Source organism: Gorilla gorilla, chromosome 3, assembly GCF_029281585.2.
Source record: "Gorilla gorilla gorilla isolate KB3781 chromosome 3, NHGRI_mGorGor1-v2.1_pri, whole genome shotgun sequence".
Classification (NCBI taxonomy): Eukaryota; Metazoa; Chordata; class Mammalia; order Primates; family Hominidae; genus Gorilla; species Gorilla gorilla.
The window spans coordinates 22,691,356-22,718,401 of record NC_073227.2 but is presented as its reverse complement, the minus strand read 5'-3'; the positions used below and the strand labels follow the sequence as shown (position 1 = coordinate 22,718,401).

The 27,046-nt window shown below is 37.4% G+C and overlaps 1 long non-coding RNA gene across 1 annotated transcript in view; it reads left to right on the top strand.

Moving 5' to 3' along the window:
• Positions 1–18,189, top strand: part of LOC129533273 (uncharacterized) — a 273,052-nt gene extending 254,863 nt beyond the window's left edge. The window contains exons 3-4 of the long non-coding RNA XR_008679393.2: positions 13,169–13,280; positions 16,078–18,189. This is a non-coding gene — a long non-coding RNA (uncharacterized lncRNA). The remainder of the gene's footprint in view (positions 1–13,168; positions 13,281–16,077) is intronic.
• Positions 18,190–27,046: the final 8,857 nt, after the last annotated feature.

Genomic DNA, 27,046 nt, shown 5'->3' with positions numbered 1-27,046 from the left:
CTGAATTTTTTTTTAATTATAGACTCTGAGGGGATTTTACCTGGCCTTACTAATGTTGGGCATAAGAACTTTTTCTCTAATATCCAAGTAGCTCTATCCAAAGTAGTTACCCATTTATGATACTGCTAAAAGTATTATTAAACTCAAGACTGTTATTTGTAGAAATGACTGAGTGTGCATTCTATAATGAGAATCCTTTATTTTTTACTGTAAACACACATAAGCATATACTATAAATTATACAGAGAAGGTTCACATTAACTTGTTCATTTTCATGAAGTAATTCTTGATGGTATTTGCAAATGTGGCTCAGGGAATGGCCTCTGTGCTAGACAAGTCTGTATTTTCTTTTTTACGGCTTTTGCTATTCTTGCCTGACAATTTGTTCTGTTAAAATGGCTAGACTGCTTTATTGCCTTTATTTTTATCTTTGCTTAAGTATTTCCTTAAATTTTAAATTATTGATGATCCCTATTTCCTAAATATTTTAAATCTCTCCTCAACTGGATCCTTTATGTCTGCATTTAAACTGTCTTAAGTCTCTAATCATGAACAGAACAAACAAATAACCTCAAAAATTATATCAGAATCATGCCTCTAACTCCCGCTCTCTTTCCTTCAACAATTAACTTCTCAAAAGTGATCTTCCATTCATCCCTCAGCCCACTGCAGTCAAGATTTAGCCACCTCCCCTCCACTCCCTTGAAACAATTCACGTTAAGATTACCAGTGACCTCCAGCAGTACCTGATCTCTCAGAGTATCGTTCATCAATCCTTCTTTCTTTCTGTTTTGGTAAATAACAATTTTCTCCACTATAATGAAGTAATACCTCTTAATTGCTTGTTCCAACATTCTAGCTTTTCCTCCACCTCCTGTGCAGGTTCATTCTCCTCCAGCTACTGTCATCTCTCATCAGCAGGTGCATTGAAAGCAACTGCTCACTGTGCCCTCCCACCCGTTCACTCCTGCATCATGCCCATTTTATTACACGTTGTAGCCAGAATAATATTTCCAAAGTGAAAGCCTGATGATGTTATGCCCCTGTGAAAGCTTTTTAATGACTTTCCATTTTTCATGGGATAAAGACCCAAGTCCTCCACCTGTCCCACATGACTCCACAAAGGCTCTAGCTCTGGCCATATCTCCAGCCTCATCTTATTCCACTGTCTTTACCCTGGCCACTCATACGTTCCTCCCCACGACAGAGTTTTGGTAAATAATCTTCCTTCTGCTGGTAATGCTTTTCCCTCCTGTCTAAGGCTTCAAAATGTCTGCTAATTCTTCACGTCTAAGTTTCATCATGATTTCCTCAGGGATCCTACCTGACACCCAGATTAAGTCACATCTCCTTTATGCATTAACTACACGGATATTTCCTTCAGGCCACTCTTCACAATAAAAAGTATGACATTATACATTAACTTACCTAATATTTTCTTGTTTTCTGGCTATGTACTGGTAGCATCCTGAGGACAGAATCTATGTCAGCTTATACTCACTAGTGTGTTCCCTAGTGCCTAGCATGGTTCCTTGAGTATAGTAAGTACTGAACTACAAAAACTATGAAGCCTTCTTCCACTCATATTTATGGAAGTCTTATTTCCCCCACTGGGCTCTGAAAATCAATTTATAGATGCCCAGTGCTACAGCACTTTAAGTTTTCTTTTTTTTTTTCTATTTTTTTCAGAAATTTACTGAGATGCATATCAACAATATCGACTATCCTGGACTGTATAGAATGTATTATTAATGGTCCCAATTTTCGTGTCTACCTGCATCCACTTTTCCATGTGACTTTATTGTTCCCCTCATTAGGAAGCCAGAGTAACTTTTTCCACCCTGAATTTTGGAATCCAAAATAGGACTTGCTTTCGCCTTCATAAGCAGAAGTCCTGAAATAACTAGTACACTGGGGCTTACTCTTTGGCATCATTGGTATCACCATGGCAAGAGCTTGCCCAGAACCACGACTGCTCCTAAGCTCAGAATGAGAGACAACTGAGACAGAGCTACCTACAGCTGAGCCCTGTTGGACTGGCCAATCCCCAACAGACCTAGGGACATATAAGCTAAATAAATGCTCATTACATGCTTCTGAGATTTTTGAGGTTGGTTGTTACATAGCATTATTGTGGCCATAGTTAAATGATACAAGATGTTAGAAGGATTAAATGAGATTTGGATGCAAAACATTTGAAGCAGAGCCTACTCCTTTCCCTGCATTTTCCACCAGTTGAGTTGGTATGAAAATGACACACTCTGCAGCTTTGTACTTTTTTAACATCCAGCTGAAACTTTCATATGTTATAGCAGAATGTGATAGAAAACTAGTTCCCATCAGTCTGACAAAACCAAAGGTAGGCAATTGTGATGGTGAAGGCAGAAGCTACTATTTATTGGGCATCAGCTCTTTTTGGAGTTGCATGGCTCTTTTTAATGGTATCTTTGCTCACTCTTTTATTTATCCCCTTGTTTTTATTGTTTTCATCTCCTTTTTTTTGATGTGCATGGCTCTTTGTTTTGTTTTATCATTATTTTAAGTTCTTGAGTTGAAGAATGCCATTTATAATTTTAATTTTTCTTCTTTTCTTGTATGAATATCTCTGACTACAAATTCTAACTGTGCCCTCCCCTACAAGTATAGCATTCACTGCATTCCTCAACTTTTTCATATGTGGTGTTTTCTTTGCCATTTATTCCTAAATATTTCACAATTATTTTCTCTTTGACTCAAGAATTATTTTTAAATGTTTTGCTTTTGCTAAGCACAATAGCACAATAGCAAAAGCATTTTTTAAAAGCAAAGCATTTAAAAATATTATATATGTGTGTGTGTTTAAAATTCTCTATATATTATGATCTTAAAAAAACCTTTGGAGGGGTGGGAGAGAGACTACCTCCTCTTCCCCTATACCTAGCCGATTTTTAGAGATAACAAATGGTCCAGCAAGGAGCATGCCTTCGATATGTAAACTAAACCTATGTACCCCAGCAGGCAATATTCCTCTGCCTCCAGCATCAGATACCAGGCAACGAGAGATCACCCCCGTACCCCAGAGCATGCTAGAACTATCCCAACTATCCGATTCTAAACTGTTCATCCTACCCTGCATTGCTTTTCCCTTGATATCTCCATCCATTCGGGCTGCTGTAACAAATTATGGTAACCTGGTGGCTTATAAACAACAGAAATCTATTTCATACAATTCTGGAGGATGGGACGTTCAAGATCAAGGTGCTGGCAGGTTCCCTGTCTGGTGAGAGCTGGCTTTCTGGTTCATAGATAGCACTTTTTATCTGTGTTCTCACCTGGCAGAAGAGAACTCTGGTCTACATAGCCCCTTGTAAGGGTGTGAATCCCATTCACGGGGACTCCAGACACATGACCTAATCATTTCCCAAAGGCCTCACCTTGCAATACCATCACCTTTGGGGTTAGGTTTCAACATATGCATTTTGGAAGAGCACAAACTTTCAGACCACAGCATGTGAAACCCCCAGTCCAGGCTCTGTATTAATGGTTTTTCCTGGCCCACCGGACCCTCTTCAGTAGCTGTGCCTCTTGTCTCTAGGACCTTTGAGTGTAATGAACTTTGTCTTCCTGAGCCTTTTCTCTGCCTCCTCTTGTGGCCCCAGTTGACTATCTCATAATATATATTCTAAATAAAAACAGATTTAGTCAAAATCTGCTGTTTTTTGACAGGTGTTTTATTGGGGTATTATATCTAACTTAATTGCATTATATTTAGGTAAGGTGTACTATAAATGATCAATTATTTAATATTTGTTAAAATTACCCTGTGTCTGCAAAGACTGATAGAGTGTTTTTTATGACTTCATTAATTTTCTATTGCTAACGGCTCCTTTCAAATAGTCTATAAGATACCATGCAGCCATAAAATGGAACACAATCATGTCCTTTGCAGGAACATGGATGGAGCTGGAAGCCATTATCCTCATCAAACTGATGCAAGAACAAGAAACCAAATGCTGAATGTTCTCACTTATAAGTGGGAGCTGAACCATGAGAACACATGGACACACGAAGGGGAACAAAACACACTAGGGCCTGTCAGGGTGTCGGGGGGAAGGAGAGCATCAGGAACAACAGCTAATAGATGTTGGGATTAATATGTAAGTTGATCTGTGCTGTAAATCACCATGGCATACATTTACCCGTGTAACAAACCTGCACCTCCTGCACATGTACCCCAGAACATAAAATAAAAGTTGAAAAAAAAAATCTATATGATCATCATTTGTTAATGTATATGTAAATTCTGAGGCAGGTATATTTTTAATAGCCACTATTTTATTTAAATTTTTTCTATAATTCTATTTCTCTCTGCAGATGTATATATAAATAAAAGGAAAATTTTAATCATAAAATAATTATACTATTCATACTTAATACAAATTTTATCTTAAAATATATATAATCAGATATTAATATTATTACAATATTGAAATAGTCTTTTCTCTGTTTTACTTTAAACCACTCTATTTCATTAACTTAGAGAAATCTCATAAATAGCATAAAGTTGGAATGCATACATTTAATCTGAGAATCATTGTTAGCAGATATCTTTAAACAAGTGTTTGTTCTTTGTTTAGTTGGAAGTTATAGATTTCATTGTTATTGTTTTAATGGTTACCTCAAAATTTTAACATGTAGTATCTCACTTAAATTGAAATATTAAGTCAATCAAGGCAATCTTTGTTAAGTTTTGGTACCAATTTTATGCTAACTTTATAAAATTAATTTTTGAAGCTTCTGTTTATGTTGTAGAGCTGCTTAACTATTATTGAAATATTTTATTATATAAAACTTTGCAGAATTCTCCTGTAAAACTATCTGGCCATATTGTTTTCAGGAAGTGGAAATAGCTTTTTGACAACTTGCTTATTACTTTTAGACTAACTGGTCTATAAGGATTTTCCACATATTTTTCAGGAAATTTGGTAAATTTAGAAAAATGCATGACTTTTGAAAATTCACTCTACAACTTTGGTTATTTTATTCCTCAAAATATATTTGGTATATATGTATTTGGCTTATATATAAATGTATTCATATATAAATGTCTTTATATACATAAATGTATTTATATATGAATATAAATACATTTTATATTTATAAATATAATATATAAATGTATATATAAATATAAATACATTTATATATAAATATATATATAATATAAATATATAAACCAAATATATATATGATTATCTTAATTCTTAGAGCACTGATTCTGTGTATTGTATCTTCATTTTTATTCATTGACTCTTCATTTTTTTCCCTCTCTCTCTTATTTATTTTTTAATAGACAGGATCTTGCACTGTTGCCCAGGCTGAAGTGCAATGGCATGATCATGGCTCGCTGCAGCCTCAAATTCCTGAGTTAGAGTGACCCTCCAACCTCAGCCTCCCAAATAACAAGTACTACCAGCACATACCACGATGCCTGGATAATATTTTTATTCTTTGTGTAGATGGGGTTTCATTATGTTGCTCAGACTGGTCTCAAACTCTTGGGCTCAAGCAATCCTCCTGCCTCGGCCTCCCGAAGTGCTGGGATTACAGGTGTGAGCTACCACACCTGGCGTGACTCTTCCTTTTGCATGGTTGCCGTCACTTGTGTACTTTTTGAATGTGAGCTCATTTCCAGGAAACTTGCAGGATTCACAAGAATCCTGTGAATTAACCTATAGAACAGTTTTGTGTTGTCTCTGAAGAGTTTCTGTGGATTTCAAAGGTCCTTTCCTATTTGTGATTTTCTTGATTTGGGCTTCTAGCCCCAAATATGGCTAATAAATTCAGATCCCATAATCTCAGGTGGCACAGCCCTAGAATTTCATTTTCTCAATGGTGACTTATCCTTTTTTTTTAAACTATCCAAAGCCTAGAACATAGGCAAGATTCTTCACTGCATCCATAACCTTGTAGAAGCATTTGTCAGTATCTATAGTTGAGGAGGAGGTACTACTTTAATGTTTAGGATCTAGGTTCTAGTGGGCTAGAGTCTTTGATTTTACTCCTGTGAAGGCTTTAGTACTCTAGGCCCCCAGCCATTCTGTTTATTATTATTATTATTAATTTTTTAAAATTTCAATAGGTTTTTGGGGAACAGGTGGTGTTTGGTTACATGAATAAGCTCTTTAGTGGTGATTTCTGAGATTTTGGTGCACCCATCACCCAAGCAGCGTACCCTGTATGCAATGTGTAGTCTTTTATTTCTCACCACCCCTCACCCTTTCCCCTGGGTCACAAAAGTCCAATGAATCATTCGTATACTTTTATGTCCTCATAGTTTAGCTCCCACATATGAGTGAGAACATACAATGTTTGACGTTTCATTCCTGACTTATTTCACTTAGAATAATAGTCCCCAGTTCCATCCAGGTTGCTGCAAATGCCATTATTTCATTCCTTTTTATGGCTAAGTAGTATTCCTTGGTACATATATACCACATTTTCTGTATCCACTCGTTCATTGATAGGCATTTGGGGTGGTCCCATATTTTTGCAATTGCAAATTGTGCTGCTATAAACGTGTGTGCAAGTATTTTTATGGTATAATGACTTATTTTCCTCTGGATAGATACCTAGTAGTGGGATGGCAGAATCAAACAATAGATCTACTTTTAGTTCTTTAAGGAATCTCCACACTGTTTTCCACAGTGGTTGTACTAGTTTACATTCCCACCAACAGTGTAAAAGTGTTCCCTTTTCACCTTACCATATTATTTTTTGATTTTTTGATTATGGCCATTCTTGCAGAAATGAGGTGGTATTGCATTGCGATTTTCATTTGCATTTCCCTGCTAATTAGTGATATTCAGTATTTTCCCATATACTTTTTTGGCCATTTGTATACCTTCTTTTGAGAATTGTCTATTCATGTCTTTAGCCCACTTTTTGATGAGATTTTTTTTTTCTTACTGATTTGTTTGTGTTCTTTGTAGATTTGGGATATTAGTACTTTGTTAGATGTATAGACTGTGAAGATTTTTCTCCCATTCTGTGGGTTGTGGGTTCTGTTAACTCTTCTGATTATTTCTATTGCTGTGCAGAAGCTTTTTAATTTAATTAAGTCCCACCTATTTATCTTTATTTTTGTTACATTTGCTGTGGGGTTCTTGGTCATGAAGTCCTTGCTTAAGCCAGTGTCTAGAAGGGTTTTTCTGATGTTATCTTATAGAATCTTCACGGCTTCAGATCTCAGACTTAAGTCTTTGATCCATCTTGAGTTGATTTTTGCATGAGGTGAGAGATGAGGATCCAGTTTCATTCTCCTACATGTGACTTACCAATTATCCCAGCACCATTTTTTGAATAGGGTGTCCTTTTCCTATTTCATGTTTCTGTTTGCTTCGTTGAAGATCAGGTGACTGGATTTGGCTTTATTTCTGGGTTCTCTATTCTGTTTCATTGGTCTATGTGCCTATTTTTATACCACTACCATGGTGTTTTGATGTCTATGCCTTATACTACAGTTTGAAGTTGAATAATGTGATGCCTCCATATTCGCTCTTTTTGCATAGTCTTGCTTTGGCTCTGTGGGCTCTTTTTTGGTTCCATATGAATTTTAGGATTGCTTTTTCTAGTTCTGTGAAGAATGATGGTGGTATTTTGCTGGAAATTGCATTGAATTTGTAGACTGCTTTTGGCAGTATAGTCATTTTCGCAATATTGATTCTACCCATCCAAGAGCATTGGATGTGTTTCCATTTGTTTGTGTCATCCATAATTTCTTTCAGCAGTGTTTTGTAGTTTGCCTTGGAGAAGCTTTTCATGTCCTTGGTTAAGTATATCCCTACGTATTTATTTTTTTTTTTTGCAGCTATTGTAAAAGGGGTTGAGTTTTTTATTTGATTCTCAGCTTAGTTACTGTTGGTGTGTAACAAGTTACTGATAGGTGTACAACAATTTTGTATCCTGAAACTTTGCTTAATTCATTTACCAGTTCTAGGAGCTTTTTGAATGATTCTTTAGGGTTTTCTAAGTATACAATCATATCATCAGCAAACAGTAGCAGTTTGACTTCATTTTTACCAATTTGGATGCCCTTTATTTCTTTCTCTTGTCTCATGGAACTGGCTAGGACTTCCACTACTATAATGAAGAGAAGTGGTGAAAGTGGACATCCTTGTCTTGTTCCAGTTCTCAGAGGAAGTGTTTTCAACTTTTCCCCATTCAGTATAATGTTGGATGTGGGTTTGTCATAGAAGGCTTTTATTACCTTAAGGAATGTCCCTTCTATGCCGATTTTGCTGGGAGTCTTAATCAACAAAAAGGATTCTGGATTTTGTCAAATGCTTTTTCTGCATCTATTGAGATGAACATGTGATTTTTGTTTTTAATTTTGTTTATGTACTGTATCACACTTACTGACTTACATATGTAAAACCATCCCTGCATCTCTGGTATGAAACCCACTTGATCATGGTAGGTAATCTTTTTGATGTTCTGTTGGATTTGGTTCACTAGTATTTTGTTGAAGATTTTTGCATCTATATTTATCAGGGATATTGGTCTGTAGTTTTCCTTCTTATGTCCTTTTCCTGGTTTTGATATTAGGGTGATATTGGCTTCATAGAACGATTTAGAGAGGATTTCCTCTTTCTCTATCCTGTGGAATAATGTCAATAGGGTTGGTACCAATTCTTATTTGAATGTCTGATATAATTCAGCCGTGAATCCAGCTGGTCCTGGACTTTTTTCTGTTGACATTTTTTTTAATACCATTTCAATCTCACTGATTGTTATTCATCTGTTCAAAGTTTCTATAACTTGCTGGTTTAATCTAGGGGGTTGTATATTTCTATTTATCCCTCTCCTTTGGGTTTTCTAGTTTGTGCATATAAAGGTATTCATAGTAGCCTTGAATAATCTTTTGTAGTTCTGTTCTCAAGCTGTAATATCCCTCGTTTCATATCCAATTGAGCTTATTTGGATCTTCTCTCTTGTCTTTTTGGTTAATCTTGTTAACGGTCTATCAATTTTATTTATCTTTACAAAGAACCAGCTTTGTTTTTTTCATTTATATTTTGTAGATTTTGTTTCAATTTCATTTATTTCTTCTCTGATCTTTATTTCTTTTCTTCTGCTGGGTTTGGGTTTGAATTGTTCTTGTTTCTCCAGTTCCATGAGGTGTGACCTGAGATTGTTTATTTGTGGTCTTTTAGACTTTTTGATGTAGACATTTAATGCTGTGAACTTTCCTTTTAGCCCCGCTTTTGCCATATCCCAGAGGTTTTGATGGGTTGTGTCCCGATTATAGTTCAGTTCAAATAATTTTTAAATTTCCATCTTGATTTCATTGTTGACTCAACAGTCATTCAGGAGAAGGTTATTTAATTTCCATGTATTTGCATGGTTTTGAGAATTCCTTTTGGAGTGGGTATTCCATTGTATTCCACTGTGGTCTGAGAGTGACATAATTTTAATTTCCTTGATATAATTTTGATTTTCTTAAATTTACTGAGACTTGTTTTGTGGCCTATCATATGGCCTATCTTGGGGAATGTTCCCTGTGCTGATAAGTAGAATGTATATTCTGCAGTTATTGGGTAGAATGTTCTGTAAATATTTGTTAAGTCCATTTGTTGTAGGGTATAGTTTAAGTTCATTGTTTCTTTTTTTGAGACAGAGTCTTGCTCTGTCATCCAGGCTGGAGTACAATGGTGTGATCTCGGCTCACTGCAACCTTCACCCACTGCAACCTTCACCTCCCGGATTCAAGCAATTCTCCTGCCTCAGCCTCCTGAGTAGCTGGGATTACAGGTGCCCGCCACCATGCTCAGCTAACTTTTTTATCTTTAGTAGAGATGGGGTTTCACCATGTTGGTCAGGCTGGTCTCAAACTCCTGACCTTGTGATCCTGCACCTTGGCCTCCCAAAGTGCTGGGATTACAGGCAAGTTCATTGTTTCTTTGTGCCACTGTGCCCGGTGAGTTCATTGTTTCTTTGTTGACTTTCTGTCTTGATCCTGTCTAGTGCTGTCAGTGGAGTATTAAAGTCCCCCACTATTATTGTGTTGCCATCTATCTCATTCCTTAGGTCTAGTACTAATTGCTTTAAAAATTTGTGAGCTCCAGTGATAGGTGCATATATATTTAGAATTGTGATATTTTCCAGTTAGATTAGTCCTTTTATCATTAATGTCTCTGTCTTTTTTTTTAACTGCTATTGCTTTAAAGTTTGTCTTGTCTGATATAAGAATAGCTACTCCTGCTTGCTCTTGGTGTCCCTTGCATGGAATATCTTTATCTACCCCTTTACCTTAAGTTTATGGGAGTCCTTATGTGTTAGGTGGATCTTCTGAAGACAACAGACACTTGGTTGGTGAATTCTTATTCGTTCTGCCAGTCTGTACCTTTCAAGTGAAGCCTTTAGGCCATTTACATTCAATGGTAGTAATGAGATATGAGGTACTATTCTATTCATCATGCTATTTTTTTTGCCAGAATACTTTGTTTTCCCCCCCTTGTGTTATTGTTGTATAGGTCCTGTGAAATTTATGCTTTAAGGAGATCCTATTTTGATGTATTTTAGGATTTGTTTCAAAATTTAGAGCTCCTTTTAGCAATTCTTGTAGTTCCGGCTTGATAGTGGTGAATCCTCTCAGCACATGTTTGTGTGGAAAAGACTATATCTTTCCTTCATTTATGAAGCTTAGCTTCACTGGATATAAAATTATTGGCTGATAATTGTTTTGTTTAAGGAGGTTAAAAATCGGACCCCAATCCCTTCTAGATTGTATGGTTTCTGCTGAGAAATCGGCTGTTAATCTGATAGGTTTTTCTTTATAGGCTATCGGATGCTTTTGTCTCACAGCTCTTAAAATTCTTTCTTTTGTCTTGATTTTAGATAATCTGGGGCTTCCATACAGCTGAACTGTAATAACCTGATGACTATGTGCCTAGATGACGATCTTTTATAATGAATTTCCCAGGTGTTTTTTGAGCTTCTTGTATTTGGATGTCTAGATCTGTAGCAAGGCTGGGGAAATTTTCCTTGATTTTTCCCCCAAATACATTTTCCAAACTTTTAGATTTCTCTTCTTCCTGAAGAGCACCGATTATTCTTAGATATGGACATTTAACATAGTCCTAAACTTCTTGGAGGCTTTGTTCATTTTTCTAATTCTTTTTTCTTTGTTTTCAATGGATTGGGTTAATTCAAAAGCCTTGTCTTTGAGCTCTGAAGTTCTTTCTTCTGCTTGTTTGATTCTATTGCTGAGATTTTCAGTACATTTTGCATTTCTCTGTCCTCTTGATTTCTGTAAGTTGTTATTATTTTTTATTTATGCTATTTCACTGAAAAATGTTCGTTTCATATCCTATATCATGTTTTCGGTTTCTTTAAGTTGGACTTCACTTTTGTCTGGTGCCTCCTTGATTACCTTAATATTTGACCTTCTGAATTCTTTTTTCTGGCAATTCAGAGATTTTATCTTGGTTTGGATCCATTGCTGGTGAGCTGGTATGAACTTTTGGGGGGTGTTAAATAACCTTATTTTGTCATATTACCAGAATTGTTTTTCTGGTTCTTTCTCATTTGGGTAGACTACGTCAGAGGGATCATCTGAGATTCAAGCGCTACTGTTCAGATTCTTTCGTCCCATGGGGCGGTCCCTTGATGTGGTAGTTTCCCCCTTTTCCTAGGAATGGGGCTTCCTGAGAGCCAAATTGTAGTAATTGCTTTTGTTCTTCTGGGTCTAGCCACCCAGTGGAGCTACTGTCCTCCGGGCTGGTACTGGGGAGTGTCTGCAAAGAGTTCTGCGATGTGATCTGTCTTCGGGTCTTGCAGCTATGGATACCGGCACCTGCTCCAGCAGAGATAACAGGGGAGTGAAGTGGACTCTGTGAGGGTCCTTGGTTGTGTTTTTGTTTAGTGCACTGCTTTTGTGTTGGTTGGCTGCCAGCCAAAAGGTGGCGCTTTCAAGAGTGTATCAACTGTGGTCCTACAGGGAGGATGCAAACTTGCTGTAGGGACACCTGGTAAAGTATTCAGGATTCTCAGGTAGTGGGCAGGACCATAGGGCTCCCAAGAGATTATGACCTTTGTTTTTGGCTGACAGGGCAGGTAGAGAAAGACCACCAGGAAGGGGCAGGGATAGGCATGTTTGAGGTCAACCTCTCCTTGGATGGGGCTTGCTGTGGCTGGTGTGGGGGATAGGGGTATGGTTCCCAGTCCAGTGGAGTTATATTCCCAGGGGGATTATGGCTGCCTCTACTGAGTCATACAGGTCACCAGGGAAGTGGGGGAAAGCTGGCAGTCCTAAAGGCTGGTCTCAGTCCAACCGTGCCCCTCCAAGAGCACCAAGTCTATCTCCAGGCAGTCAGTGACCAGGGCTGAGAGCTTGCCCTAAACCACAAGCCTCCCCAGTGAGAAAGCAAGCAGACTTACAGATTTTTGGCATCTCAGGGAGCCTGCAGTGGTGATCCAGTTCATTCCAGGGGTCTATGAATTCTCTCAGGTTTCCTGTTATGTTCCTGAGGTAGTTCTTGGAGCAAAAGTTCACTATGTGTCTCCATACACTGCTCTGTCCATCCAAGTGGGAGCTGCAAGCTAGTCCTGCTTCCACCATCTTAATCCTTTGTCTCATTCTGTCTTTTAAATGAGACCAACACCTCTAGGTTTTGCCATGGTATCAGATGGTCCTTATTATTATGACTTTGAGTTCTGTCTACATGTTTTTCACATGTATATTTTGCTTTATTTTGAACTTGGATATAAACATATATTTACATATAAATTGGTTTATATTTAAAAATATTTTTAATCTAAAATTGTTTAATGTTTTCAAAATATTGAAAATATTTTGCCAGAATTTTTATAAATTTATCACAGGACTGTTGAAGGGGAATCTATTCAAGTTTTCTCTGCCATATTGTCAGAAATTGCCTCCACTGACTTTAAGAAAATTGAAGCTAGGCTGAATTATGGTTTATAGCTTTTAAAAAACAGGATTAAAATTCAAATACAAATTACCACAATGCCTAGCATTGTGCTTAATGTATAACAGAGTCTCAATAAATGCTTAATGTTTAAATGTTTACATTTAACAAGAGAAATGATAAATACTTTCTTTGGTGTTGCCATCAATGATGGAGTGAGTCAGAGTAACAAATCTCTTCTTCCCTAAACTTCACAGCTGAAAGAAGGTCTCAAGAGCCACAGATGTCTTGGATATTTCTGTATTTCAGACTCTACTATCCAGACACCAAAAGAAGAAATGATTAACCCTGGAGGCTGCCTCGGTCTAGGTAAGGAGATCTGTGATGTGATGCTGGCATTTGGGGAATGCTCAGTAATTTATCATTCAAGTCCTTTGCAAATGCTATACATTTCTTTTCTGAATCATCCTGATCATCTTATCCAGTAGTCACGTTCTGAACAAAGCAAATGTTAACGGAGGACGAGGCAGCCAGCATTTTAATCCAGCTTTAAGTGCTGGCTGAATTTCAGATAATTTACAAAGAGCTGTGAATAAGAAAGATCTATTACCTGTATTATTTCAAGAGAGAGAGAAGAAAAACTAATTCAGCTACACAAAATGTATTAAATTATTCATTGGGGAAAGCAGATTTTGATTTCCAAAACAAACATTCTGTTTAAAACCTGTAGTTGAAGTTTAACGTTTATAGTACTATTTGAAATACTACTCAATTCTTTTAACTTGTCTCAGTGGTTCAGATCTCATCCTCCTGCATCGATTTGTAGCACAGCATCCAGCCTGATGCTGTCAAAATATAGGCCAGACTGTGCTCCTCCTCTGCTTAGCAATGATGAACAGCTCCTCATCCAGCAGACTCAGAGCCCAAATTCTAACACAGTGGCAATGAGGTACCTACAAAATCTTACCTCTCCTTCTAATTCAATGGCTTCTTCTCCTTTGGCCTTCCTCTGCCTTTTGGCCACATCTACTTCAGCCCTATTGGCTTCCTTGCCGTTCCTTAGACATGTCTGGTGGGCTCCTAGTTAGAGCTGGAACTTCAGCTCTAGCTCTTCTCTCTGCCTGCAATGCTCTTCCCCTTGAAAGTCTCATAGCTTGCATGCTCCCTCTTCCATTCAGTCTTGGTTAAATGTCATTCTCCCAGTAAGAACTTCCTGAATAATCCATTTATACTTGAAGCCTGTCTGCCCTGCTCCTGCCCTGACATTCTTGATTCCCTTTTATAAAATTTTTCTTCTTTTCTCTCGAGCATTTATCACCACTTAACATGCTAAACACACACACACACACACTTTAAAAACTACTTTTAAATTCATTGTTTGAATACCACCACCATATTGTCAGATTCATGAAGTTTGTTTATTTCTCCTAATATATCCTCAACTCCTAGAACATTTTCTGACACCAGTAGGCACTTAATAAATATTGGATGATGGATAAGTAAATAAGTATATTAAAATTCCACTTATTGAATCTTTACCATCTAAGATACTCTTCCATGCACTTTGCTTGTATTAATTTACTCAATTGTATGAGGTAGGCAGGTCTTCCTATATTTCTAATGTTATGTTATAGTTGAGAAAACAAAACATGTAGAAATCACATAGCTCTTGCAGTATATGTAATGAAACTTCAAAGTAATTTCTCTTTAGCTGGGTATGGTGGCACATAACTGTAGTCCCAGCTACTCTGGAGGCTAAGGTGGGAGGATCACTTGAGCCCAGGAGTTCAAAGATGCAGTGAGCTATGATCATGCCACTACACTCAAGCCTGGACTACACAGTGAGGCCTTTGTAGTTATTAATTTATAAATAAATAACTAAAAAATAATTACTCTTAAAATAAGTGACTGATTTTTCTATTGCCTAATGAATAGAGTAAATTTTTTTAGCTTTGCATTCAAGAATCTTTGCAACCTGCTCCTTTTCATCTTCCCAGAGGATTGACTGCTACTCTTTTCCAATTATACTGGGAAGTTTCAACAGAAAGAAAGGGGAGATAGGGAAACAATGATAAGAAGACGAGGAAGAAGACCTATCATAACTACCTTTGACCAAACTCTTTTTGTGCACCAGGAATCAGGAAAAATCTGTTATGTGAATCATCTCATTTAATCCTCCTCACAGCCATGTGTGCAGACTCAGGCTTAGAGAAGTTACCCGCCAGATACGTATTCATTATCCTTATAATTACATTGTCTCTTTCCTGGAAATACACCAGCAGACCCATGTGAATACTGTCTATACACAAACAAGCTTGGCCATTAGCCGCAGACCTTCTCTCTTATCTTGTTCTCCAGGGCCCTGAAAGTAGGCTGAGAAAAAGACAAACATGAAACCTCAAAGGCTTTGTATATCATGTGTATTGGTTTCCTATGGTTGCTCTAACAAATTAACATAAACTTAATGGCTTAAAACAACACAAATATATTATCTGACAGTACATTAGATCAGAAGTTTGGCATGGATTTACCTGGACTAATAAGCAAGGTATCTGCAGGGTTACATTCTCTTCTGGAGGCTCTGTGGGAGAATCACTTTCCTTCCCTTTCACATCTTTTAGATACTGCCTATACTCCTTGGTATGTGGCCTCATTTCCTCCATCTCTCTGATGCTTATCCATCATCAGTCTCTCTCTCATAACCATAGGCAGGAAAGATTATCCACTTTTAAGGACACACTTGCTTGGACTGAATAATATCAAGCTTCATACCCATAGTATACATGCAAAGTATTCCCTGTTGCCACGGAATGTGACATATTCACAGGTTCCAGTGTTAGGGTGTGAATAGTTTTTGGGTGGGGGGGCTGGTGTGCACTGCTTACCATAACATCATGTTAAGAGGTTTGGACTTCCTTCTAAAGATTAGTAAAATCATTGAAGGAGTTGCACCATAAGGTGGCTAAGACAAATTTGCTTTTAGAAAGATTGCACAGCTCTAGGTCTGAAACCAATGAACGTAGAATGGTCATATTAACTAAAAATAACTAATGCAGCATGTACTATTAACCACACTTCTGGTACTTTTTGATGTGTGCTGCAATCCTTAACTCATTTAACCTTTATCAGTTAAATTTATTATACTAACAATATTCCCATTCTATAGGTGAAAAAATGATTGCACTGTGGTCGTACATATAAAGTAGAACTCAGGATTAAGAAACTCACTCAAAACTGCTCAACTACATGGAAACTGAACAACCTGCTCCTGAATGACTACTGGGTACATAATGAAATGAAGGCAGAAATAAAGATGTTCTTTGAAACCAACAAGAACAAAGACACAACATACCAGAATCTCTGGGAAACATTCAAAGCAGTGTGTAGAGGGAAATTTATAGCATTAAATGCCCACAAGAGAAAGCAGGAAAGATCTAAAATTGACACCCTAACATCACAATTAAAAGAACTAGAGAAGCAAGAGGCAACACATTCAAAAGCTAGCAGAAGGCAAGAAATAACTAAAATCAGAGCAGAACTGAAGGAAATAGAGACACACAAGAACCCTTCAAAAAATCAATGAATTCAGGGGCTGGTTTTTTGAAAAGATCAATAAAGTTGATAGACCGCTAGCAAGATTAATAAAGAAGAAAAAAAGAGAGAAGAATCAAATAGACGCAATAAAAAATGACAAACGGGATATCACCACCAATCCCTCAGAAATAAAAACTACCGTCAGAGAATACTACAAACATCTCTACGCAAATAAACTAGAAAATCTAGAAGAAATGGATAAATTCCTCGACATACACACTCTCCCAAGACTAAACCAGGAAGAAGTTGAATCTCTGAATACACCAATAGCAGGCTCTGAAATTGAGGCAATAATTAATAGCTTACCAATGAAAAAAAAGTCCAGGACCAGATGGATTCACAGCCAGAGGTGCAAGGAGGAGCTGGTACCATTCCTTCTGAAACTATTCCAATCAATAGAAAAAGAGGGAATCCTCCCTAATTCATTTGATGAGGCCAGCATCATCCTGATACCAAAGGCTGTCAGAGACACAACCAAAAAACAGAATTTTAGACCAATATCCTTGATGAACATTGATGCAAAAATCCTCAATAAAATACTGGCAAACCGAATCCAGCAACACCTCAAAAAGCTTATCTACCATGATTAAGTGGGCTTCATCCCTGGGATGCAAGGCTGGTTCAACATACGAAAATCAATAAACGTAATCCAGCATATAAACAGAACCAAAGACAAAAACCACATGATTATCTCAATAGACGCAGAAAAGGCCTTTGACAAAATTCAGCAACCCTTCGTGCTAAAAACTCTCAATAAATTAGGTACAAAACTCTCAATAAATTAGGTACTGATGGGACTTATTTCAAAATAATAAGAGCTATCTATGACAAACCCACAGCCATATCATACTGAATGGACAAAAACTGGAAGCATACCCTTAGAAAACTGGCACAAGACAGGGATGCCCTCTCTCACCACTCCTATTCAACATAGTGTTGGAAGTTCTGGCCAGGGCAATCAGGCAGGAGAAGGGAATAAAAGGTATTCAATTAGGAAAAGAGGAAGTCAAATTGTCCCTGTTTGCAGATGACATGATTGTATATCTAGAAAACCCCATCGTCTCAGCCCAAAATCTCCTTAAGCTGATAAGCAACTTCAGCAAAGTCTCAGGATACAAAATCAATGTGCAAAAATCACAAGCATTCTTATACACCAATAACAGACAAACAGCATGCCAAATCATGAGTGAACTCCTATTCACAACTGCTTCAAAGAGAAGAAAATACCTAGGAATCCAACTTACAAGGGAGGTGAAGGACCCCTTCAAGGAGAACTACAAACCACTGCTCAATGAAATAAAAGAGGATACAAATGGAAGAACATTCCATGCTCATGGACAGGAAGAATCAATATCGTGAAAATGGCCATACTGCCCAAGGTAATTTATAGATTCAATGCCATCCCCATCAAGCTACAAATGACTTTCTTCACAGAATTGGAAAAAAGCACTTTAAAGTTCATATGGAACCAAAAAAGAGCCCACATTGCCAAGTCAATCCTAAGCCAAAAGAACAAAGCTGGAGGCATCACGCTACCTGACTTCAAACTATAATACAAGGCTACAGTAACAAAAACAGCATGGTACTGGTACCAAAACACAGATATAGATCAAAGGAACAGAACAGAGCCCTCAGAAATAATGCCACATATCTACAACTATCTGATCTTTGACAAACCTGACAAAAACAAGCAATGGGGAAAGGATTCCCTATTTAATAAATGGTGCTGGGAAAACTGGCTATCCATATGTAGAAAGCTGAAACTGGATCCCTTCCTTACACCTTATACAAAAATTAATTCAAGATGGATTAAAGACTTACATGTTAGACCTACAACCGTTAAAAACCCTAGAAGAAAACCTAGGCAATACCATTCAGGAAATAGGCATGGGCAAGCACTTCATGTCTAAAACACCAAAAGCAATGGCAACAAAAGCCAAAATTGACAAATGGGATCTAATTAAAGAGCTTCTGCACAGCAAAAGAAACCACCATCAGAGTGAACAGGCAACCTACAGAATGGGAGAAAATTTTTGCAACCTACTCATCTGACAAAGGGCTAATATCCAGAATCTACAATAAACTCAAACAAATTTACAAGAAAAAAACAAATAACCCCATCAAAAAGTGGGTGAAGGATATGAACAGACACTTCTCAAAAGAAGACATTTATGCAGGCAAAAAACACATGAAAAAATGCTCATCATCACTGGCCATCAGAGAAATGCAAATCAAAACCACAATGAGATACCATCTCACACCAGTTAGAATGGCAATCATTAAAAAGTCAGGAAACAACAGGTGCTGGAGAGGATGTGGAGAAATAGGAACACTTTTACACTGTTGCTGGGACTGTAAACTAGTTCAACCATTGTGGAAGTTGATGTGGTGATTCCTCAGGGATCTAGAACTAGGAATACCATTTGACCCAGCCATCCCATTACTGGGTACATACCCAAAGGATTATAAATCATGCTGCTATAAAGACACATGCACATGTATGTTTATTGTAGCACTATTCACAATAGCAAAGACTTGGAACCAACCCAAATGTCCAACAATGATAGACTGGATTAAGAAAATGTGGCACATATACACCATGGAATACTATGCAGCCATAAAAATTGATGAGTTCATGTCCTTTGTAGGGACATGGATGAAGCTGGAAACCATCATTCTCAACAAACTATTGCAAGGACAAAAAACCAAACACCGCATGTTCTCACTCATAGGTGGGAATTGAACAATGAGAACACATGGACACAGGATGGGGAACATCACACTCTGGGGACTGTTGTGGGGTGGGGGGAGGGATAGCATTAGGAGATATACCTAATGCTAAACGACGAGTTAATGGGTATAGCACACCAACATGGCACATGTATACATATGTAACAAACCTGCACATTGTGCACATGTACCCTAAAACTTAAAGTATAATAATAATAATAATAATAGGAATCTAAAAAAAAAAAACCAAAAATTTAAATAATGTCACCTAAGATTTTTTACAATTAGCAAGTGCTGGGGATTCAATCCAGGGAGTCTGACATCCAGAGACAATACTTTACTACATGGAACAGCCCTAAACAGAGCAGAGAATCTGTCTTCACAGATTTTGAAAGAGTAAGGAAACATGGTTAGGCCGAGTGGTCAGGGAATGCTTTGTAGATGCAGTGGGGCGTGGAAAGAGGCCATGAAGAAGAAAGAAGATTTGAAAGAATAGAGAGGAATGAAGAAAGACTTCTGATAAATATGCTTGCTACGATCAATTCTATGTCCTCCCTTTTCTATAAAATATTTTTCTATAAAATATGATCCTTGGCCCCTATAATTGCTTGACTCTACATGTTTGTTTGAAAGAGTGAATCAGCATTATCATGGAACAATATGTGCTGATGGGTATAGTCTCCCCCTTTGACTGGTACTTTGCAAGTTTCACAAATAACTAACCACCTGAGAACTTGTCTCCCTTGAACTGAATTCCATTTTGATTTTGTTCACCTTCTTGATTCTCCTTTTTGTGTCAAAATTGTACTTTTGCAAAGATGATTTCAAACGTGTTTTCCTTCTGATTTAGTGCGGCCAGTTTTCAACATTCGGTCTGAAATTGAGGAGTTGCTGTATGAAAAGTGAATTTATTTGAATGGTAAAGTTTCCTGTGAACAGAAATAAAGTATTGTTTCACTCTGAAACTCCTGAGAGTCAGCCACTGTTATTTGTAGATTTCCTTCCATAGGCTTCTTTAAAAATTTCCAAATGACATCAAACAACCTTCTTCTTCTTATGAAGTAGAAAGTCCTTTTATCTGTAGCTAGGAGGATGCTGTGGGAATTATCAAGCAGGGACAACCAAGGCTATTTTTTATAACAATATATTAACTCTAAAAAGAAAACCTTCTAGTCTCATTGTGACATACCTCCTCTATATCTATAATCCTTAAAATCAGAGATGATTACAAGAAAGCAGGCCATCAATAATCAGGTAGTGAGATCATCCATGCTCTCGCATCCTTCAAGGGAAGAGACAACATTGGCAGAAGGGAGATAAGGGGAAGAAGAATTTATTGTTCAAATATTTTGTGCTAAGCAAAGCGCTGTGTTATGTATTTCACATACCTTAAATCATTTGGCCATTTGAAAACTCCCTGAGAAAACTATTCGTACCTCCATTCTACAGTTGAGTAATGGAGAAAAGAATAGTTTTAAATTAAGAAAGAGATAGAGAAGCTAAGCAATTTACTCAAAAATTGTGTGAGTGGCAAAGCCAGGATTTGAATTCAGATATTTTATGCAGTAATAAATCATGTCATTTACACTGTCAATTTAATTCTTAGAAGTGATCATTTATGTAAATTTCTTTTTGTAATAAAAAACATAAGAGAAAGCAGAAGATTAGAAAGTGTTGTGCAGAGAGAAATCATTCACTGAACACTAAACAAACGTGTTGAATATCAAATGTACTCTTAGACCTATACTTTAAAGCATGACTTAGTAATAATGATCCCACCATCAAAAAGCTTTCACTATAAGTTAAAAAATGAGTATTTTATGTCTATAGTGGAGTTAATAAATAGCATTCAATGAGTGCTCAATTTTATTGCACAGTGCTATGGTTTGAGTGTTCCCCACCAAAGCTCATGCAGGAACCTTAATTTCCATTGTGGCAATGTTGGGAGGTGATACTCTACAGAGATGATTAGGTCATAAAGAGAGATTACTGTCTTTTTATGAGATTAGATTAGTTTTCTCAGGAATGGATTAGTCCTGGTGAAAGTGTGTTGTTGCAAATTGAGGTTGCGTCTCATGTTTGGCCACTTTGCTCCCACCTACTTTGCTTTCTGCCTGTTCACCACATTGTGACACAGAAAAACACTGTCTCTAGAAGCCAAGCAGATGCTGATGCCATGCTCTTGGACTTTCAGTCACCCAAATCATGAACCAAATAAACCTCTTTCTTTATAAATTATCCAGCCTCAGATGTTCTGTTATAGGAACACCAAATGGATTCAGATCCACAGATAAAAACATTCTTTAGTATATCTCCAGACTTTGAATTTGCAAACATTTTTTCCATGCATTATCTCATTGAATTTCCAATCTTTCCATGAGATGGGCATTACTTGACCTCCTGTATTTTATTAAAACAAGACTCAGGAGCAGTTCAGCATCATAGCTAAGATAATGCAGTTAATAAATTGTGAAGCCATATCTAGAACACTGTTATTTACCTACCAAGACATAGTACTTCAGGCCCTGTAGGCTGACATCCTAATTAATCTATGAATATAAACAATAAAGTCTTATGATCACAAAGGTAAGATATCCTCTGTAGAACAGTCTGGGGAAATTTGCCCTCTTGGAAACTTTTCATCATCTAGCCTTACATAAAGATATTGCATGTTTCTCCACCTACTATGGTGTCATCTCTTGGGATTTCAAGTTCAAACTCACATTTGACCCCTCCAGAACTGGTGTGTTTAGACACTTTCGTTGATATTTTAGATCACCTCTCCCCACCAATATCCCCTGTAGCATTGGAATATTCTGCTACGGACTTGGATCCTCAGAATCCAAGTGCCATTTTCTGGGCCAGTTGTGACCTCTGCTATAAAAACAAATAGGACCCAAATCAGCTAATGAAGAGACAAATCTTAAGGAGAGGCTTCTAGCACAGGAGAAACCTAAGCTGGGTTCTGAAGAATGGGTGAGATAAGAGGAGGGACACCGGTAGTGAAAAGAGGAGGGAGCAAAATTAAAAGAATAAAGGTGAATGGCTCTGATGTGTACAAGGAAAGAGAGTAAGAAGCAAAATATTGTTCACTAAATTCCAAGGTTGCCACACCACAAACGTGTCTTCAGTCTTTCTTTAGTTCTCGAGTTCCAAATACATACATATGTGCGTGTGCGTGCACACACACATGTACACACACACACAGCTGTTACTAACCTTCACAGAATTTTTACTTTTTAGTTTAGTTAGAAATATGTGGACATAAAAGGCTTTGGAGGATTTTGTAAAGATGTAGTGATTCCAAATGCACAGTTTTGTCAGTTTGCTTTTATACTCAAAGCACTGCATAGCTTTCAAAGTAAATATAAATTTTGTTATGTTAGAAAGCTCTGAAGTTACTGTCTTAAAAATTAAAGTAGGAACAGCTTCAGCAAATAGTTGCATAACACATAATCCTAATGTTTTGATGTATGACTCTCATTAGTAATGTCCTGGAGATGTCATAGCTATAATTGATGCTATTCATTATCTGTTTGACATCCTATGATACACAAAGATAAAGGGGTAAAGAGAAGAGATCTAGCAGTGTTTGACCACCTACTAAGTGACAAGAACTGTGCTTGCTTGATATTTTTCATCATTACGTTTTCCTAATGGTTTTATATTATAAATACTATGCACATTTACGAGATGACAAAAATGAGAAACCGGTTAAATTACTTTGCCAAGGTCAAACACCTTGTACTTTTTGAAACCAGGCTTTAAGTTCAAATCTCTTACTTGTCAAAGTCCATGATCTTCACACAATTTCAATTGCGTAGTGTGATTAGCCAATGGATATATTACTCTCATCCTGGAATATGCATATATAGTTCTAGAAAACTGATATAAAAATGACTTGCTTGATTGATTTGTTTCATTGATGTATTCATAAACTTAGTTGGAAGCAATGCTAGTTTTCTTTTTGTTTCACTTCAGAAATAAAATGCACTGGTATATATACCTAACAACATTTGTCATTTAAATATTATAAAATTAATTCAAGAAATGGTCTTTATGAAAATACAATGACAATAAAAATACTTTGCTTTTATGGTGTTAGTCAGAATAGGTGAAGTTATATTATGAAAAATCCCAAGTGTTGATGAATTAACACAGTACGAGTTTATCCTTCTCTCATTTTACGGCTTAAATCTTTGATGAAAACATGGGAGGGGAAGGTCTTCTGTCCCATGCAATTTTTTAAGGATCCAAGCCCCTTTCTTCATGGGCTTCGACTGTCTTCAGTATATATGATCCAATAGAAAGAGACTATGTGTCATGCATACAGGGCACATAGAAACCTTCACTCAGAAGTGGTACATATTATTCCAGTATACATTAACCAGAGCTGGTCATATGGCCCTACCTTGATAAAAGGGTAGGGGAATATGTTCCTTACTGTGATATTTTCCTAATAGCGATTCTAAACCATGGGGAAAGAGCCAAATAATTTCTGGTGGTCTGCAAACAATCTTTTTCACTGTGTATCCTTGTGGTCATCACATATCCAAGCATATCTGTATCAGGCTTGTATTACAGTAGTCCTCCCTTACCTGTGGTTTTGCTTTCCATGGTCTCAGTTATCTACGCTCAACCACAGCCTGAAAATATTAAATGCAAAATCCCAGAAATAATTCCTAAGTTTTAAATTGCACACCGTTCCTATGAATGTGCTGAAAGCCCACACTGTCCCATTCCATCCTGCGTTGGAGGAGAATCATCCCTTTATTCTGCGTATTTATGCTGTATTTGCTACCCATCCATTAGTCTCTTTGCAGCGACCTCAGTTATCAGATCAACTGTGGAAGTATCAGTCCTTGTGTTCAAGTAAACCTTATTTTACTTAATAATGACCCCAAAGTGCAAAAATAGCAATATTGGCAATTGTAATATGCCAAAGAGCAGCCGTAAAGTGCTTTCTTTAATTGAAAAGGTGAAAGTTCTTGTCTTAATAAGGAAAGAAAAAAAATCACATGCTGAAGTTGTCAAGGTCTAAGGTAAAAACAGATCTTCTAACTCTGAAATTCTGAAGAAGGAAAAATTAATTTATGGTAGTTTTGCTGTCATACATCAAACTGCAAAAGTTACAGCTGCAGTTCTCAGTTAAGATAAAAAGGGCATTAAAGGCTAACAATATATAGGGTGTACCATTCATGGTTTCAGGCATCCGCTGGGAGTCTTGGAACATAGACTCCACAGATAAGGGGAGACTACTGTAATGCATAATAAATTAAAACATACTTAGATTTTTAAAACCACATTTTCTGTGGATCAGAAATTCAACCAAGGATTAGCTGGGTCATTCACTAGGAGTCTCACAAACCTACAATCAAGCATGGGCCACGGCTGGATTTTTGTCTGCAAGCTCAAGTTGAGGGGTTGTGGGAGCATTTCCTAGTTCTCTCTCAGGACACTAGTAGTAGAATTTATTTCGTGTGGCTGCAGGATTCGCAAAAACTTGCTTTTTCAAAGCCAGCAATGGACAGAGAGAGACTTTAGAGTGGGTCTCCTAGCAGACAGTTTTATGTAATGTAACATAATCACGAAAGCACCGTCCCATCACTATTCACATTTAGTATAATCACAGGAGAAACGTTTCATCACCTTTGCTATTGGTGGTTGGTGATTACTATTGGTCTGTTGCCTAGAATCAAGTCACAGGTCCTGCCAACCTGCCAGGGAAGGAGATTATACAAGGGTGTTATTATCAGGCGGTGAGTACCACGGGAGCAACCAAAACATATTTCCTCTAATTACAGAATACACTCAGCTCTTCCCCAGTGAAGAAAATCAAACATTCCCTTCAGTCACTGTGTTTAGTTTAAAGTTAAGGATTTTTTTTTTATTTAAGCGTAGTCCTTGTCATCAGACTGGGGTGTGGCTGCCCTGCATCCAGCAACGTATGAACTAAAAATATAAGTTAACTGCTCACACCCACTAACACATATAGCTCAGATACAAGATTAAATAGGTTTAAGGTGACCCCAGTAAAATATTTCCTTCAAATAACAGAAGACTGAAAGATCCACAGAAGACAGAGGTCAGTCACAGTTATAGAATCTTGCTGGGCATGCATTGAAGACTGGTTGTCCTGGGAGTGGGATATTCACTCAGCTAGGCACTGCTTCTGACCTCTAGGTAGGAGAGGGGCATCCTAGGCTGTAATGCTTTCTTTCCTCTGGCTCTGCCTGCTTCCTTTTTCAAAGCTCTCTTGGACACATTGAATAAAGACATGGGTTATCTTGAGGGATCCCTTGGATGATAAACCAAGGTCTAAAAGTTTCTTTTGGTCTCAACTAGTCAAGAGGATTATCTTCAGAAACACTTTTCCTTTGATACCTTACTAGGCTTCTGATCTATTGGCTTCCAGTTGGCTCCACATGTTGGGAACCACACCTAGATTATTTCCCCAGGCATAGTTTTTCTTTGTGCCTTTACCTTTCTTACTCTACCCACAGCTCTATTCCCCCGCCTCTCACTTTTCCTCTTAGCTTAATGGCAACTTTAAGCTATCAAGATTGAATGAGAAGGCTATACCCTTAATCCAATCTCTATTGCAATCCTGGATTCTGATTGGCCTTTGTTTCCCAAAGGCTTTTTCAAATGTCCTTCCCTACGGTTTAAGCCTAGAAGTTGGCTTTTCTTCCAATTTAAAGTCTGAGATGTCTAAACCATTCCTTTTCATTTATGCTTGAAAACCTGTTGATTCTTTCCTGAATTAATTTCTCTCTTACATACCTTGGTAGAGTCAATAACTACCAGCACATATAACTAACATTCTGTGTTACCACTTCTTCCTCAGAAACACAAATTGTTTAGTCACAATGTAACATGCTTACTGTCTTTCCACCCTATAACATCCTTTTCCTTGCCATCCACTAGGCCAAAATCTCAGAGAGAAATATCTTAGGAAACTCCCTATTTCTGACACCATATATTCAAGTAATCAGATTTGTATTAGGAAAATACCACTCAATAAATTTTGAACAAAATATTATACAATACAGAGATTTAGGGGCATATAAAACCATTGAAATAGTTGAGGGCATTGGAATCAGAAATTTTACATATACATTTACATATTACTTGGCAAAGCTTAATCTTCTTCCATAAAGTGTTAGTGGCATCAAATGAAAAAAAGACAAAAATTGTATAGTGCAGGGCTGGGTGCGGTGGCTCATGCCTGTAATCCCAGCACCTGGGGAGGCCGAGGTGGGCAAATCATGAGGTCAGGAGACTGAGACCATTCTGGATAAGGCAGTGAAACCCAGTCTCTAATAATTATACAAAAAAAAAAAAAATTAGCTGGGCATGGTCATGTGTGCCTGTAGTCTCAGATACTTGGGAGGCTGAGGCAGGAGAATCGCTTGAACCCAGGAGGTGGAGACTGCAGTGAGCCAAGATCGGACCACTGCACTCCAACCTGGGCAACAGAGTGAGACTCTGTCTAAAAAACAAACAAAAAAAAAAGTATAGTGCATAATAAATATTTATTGGATTAATTATTCATAATAAATATTAGATAATTACTCATGAAGCCCACTTCTATCCCAGAGACTTAGAGATCAACTTAAAGTTCAGCATATCTGCCAATTGGCCTGCAGAATTAACCCAATTCAACCCAAGAAATGTCTGATAGAAGAATGATGATGAAGAAAAGACAAAACAATATTCCTATTGATTATTTAACTACTGGTCATTGGTATTTCTACAGGATAATGTTTGCATTGATGTATTTTGCCAAGGGGAATAAAAACATCCAGGAT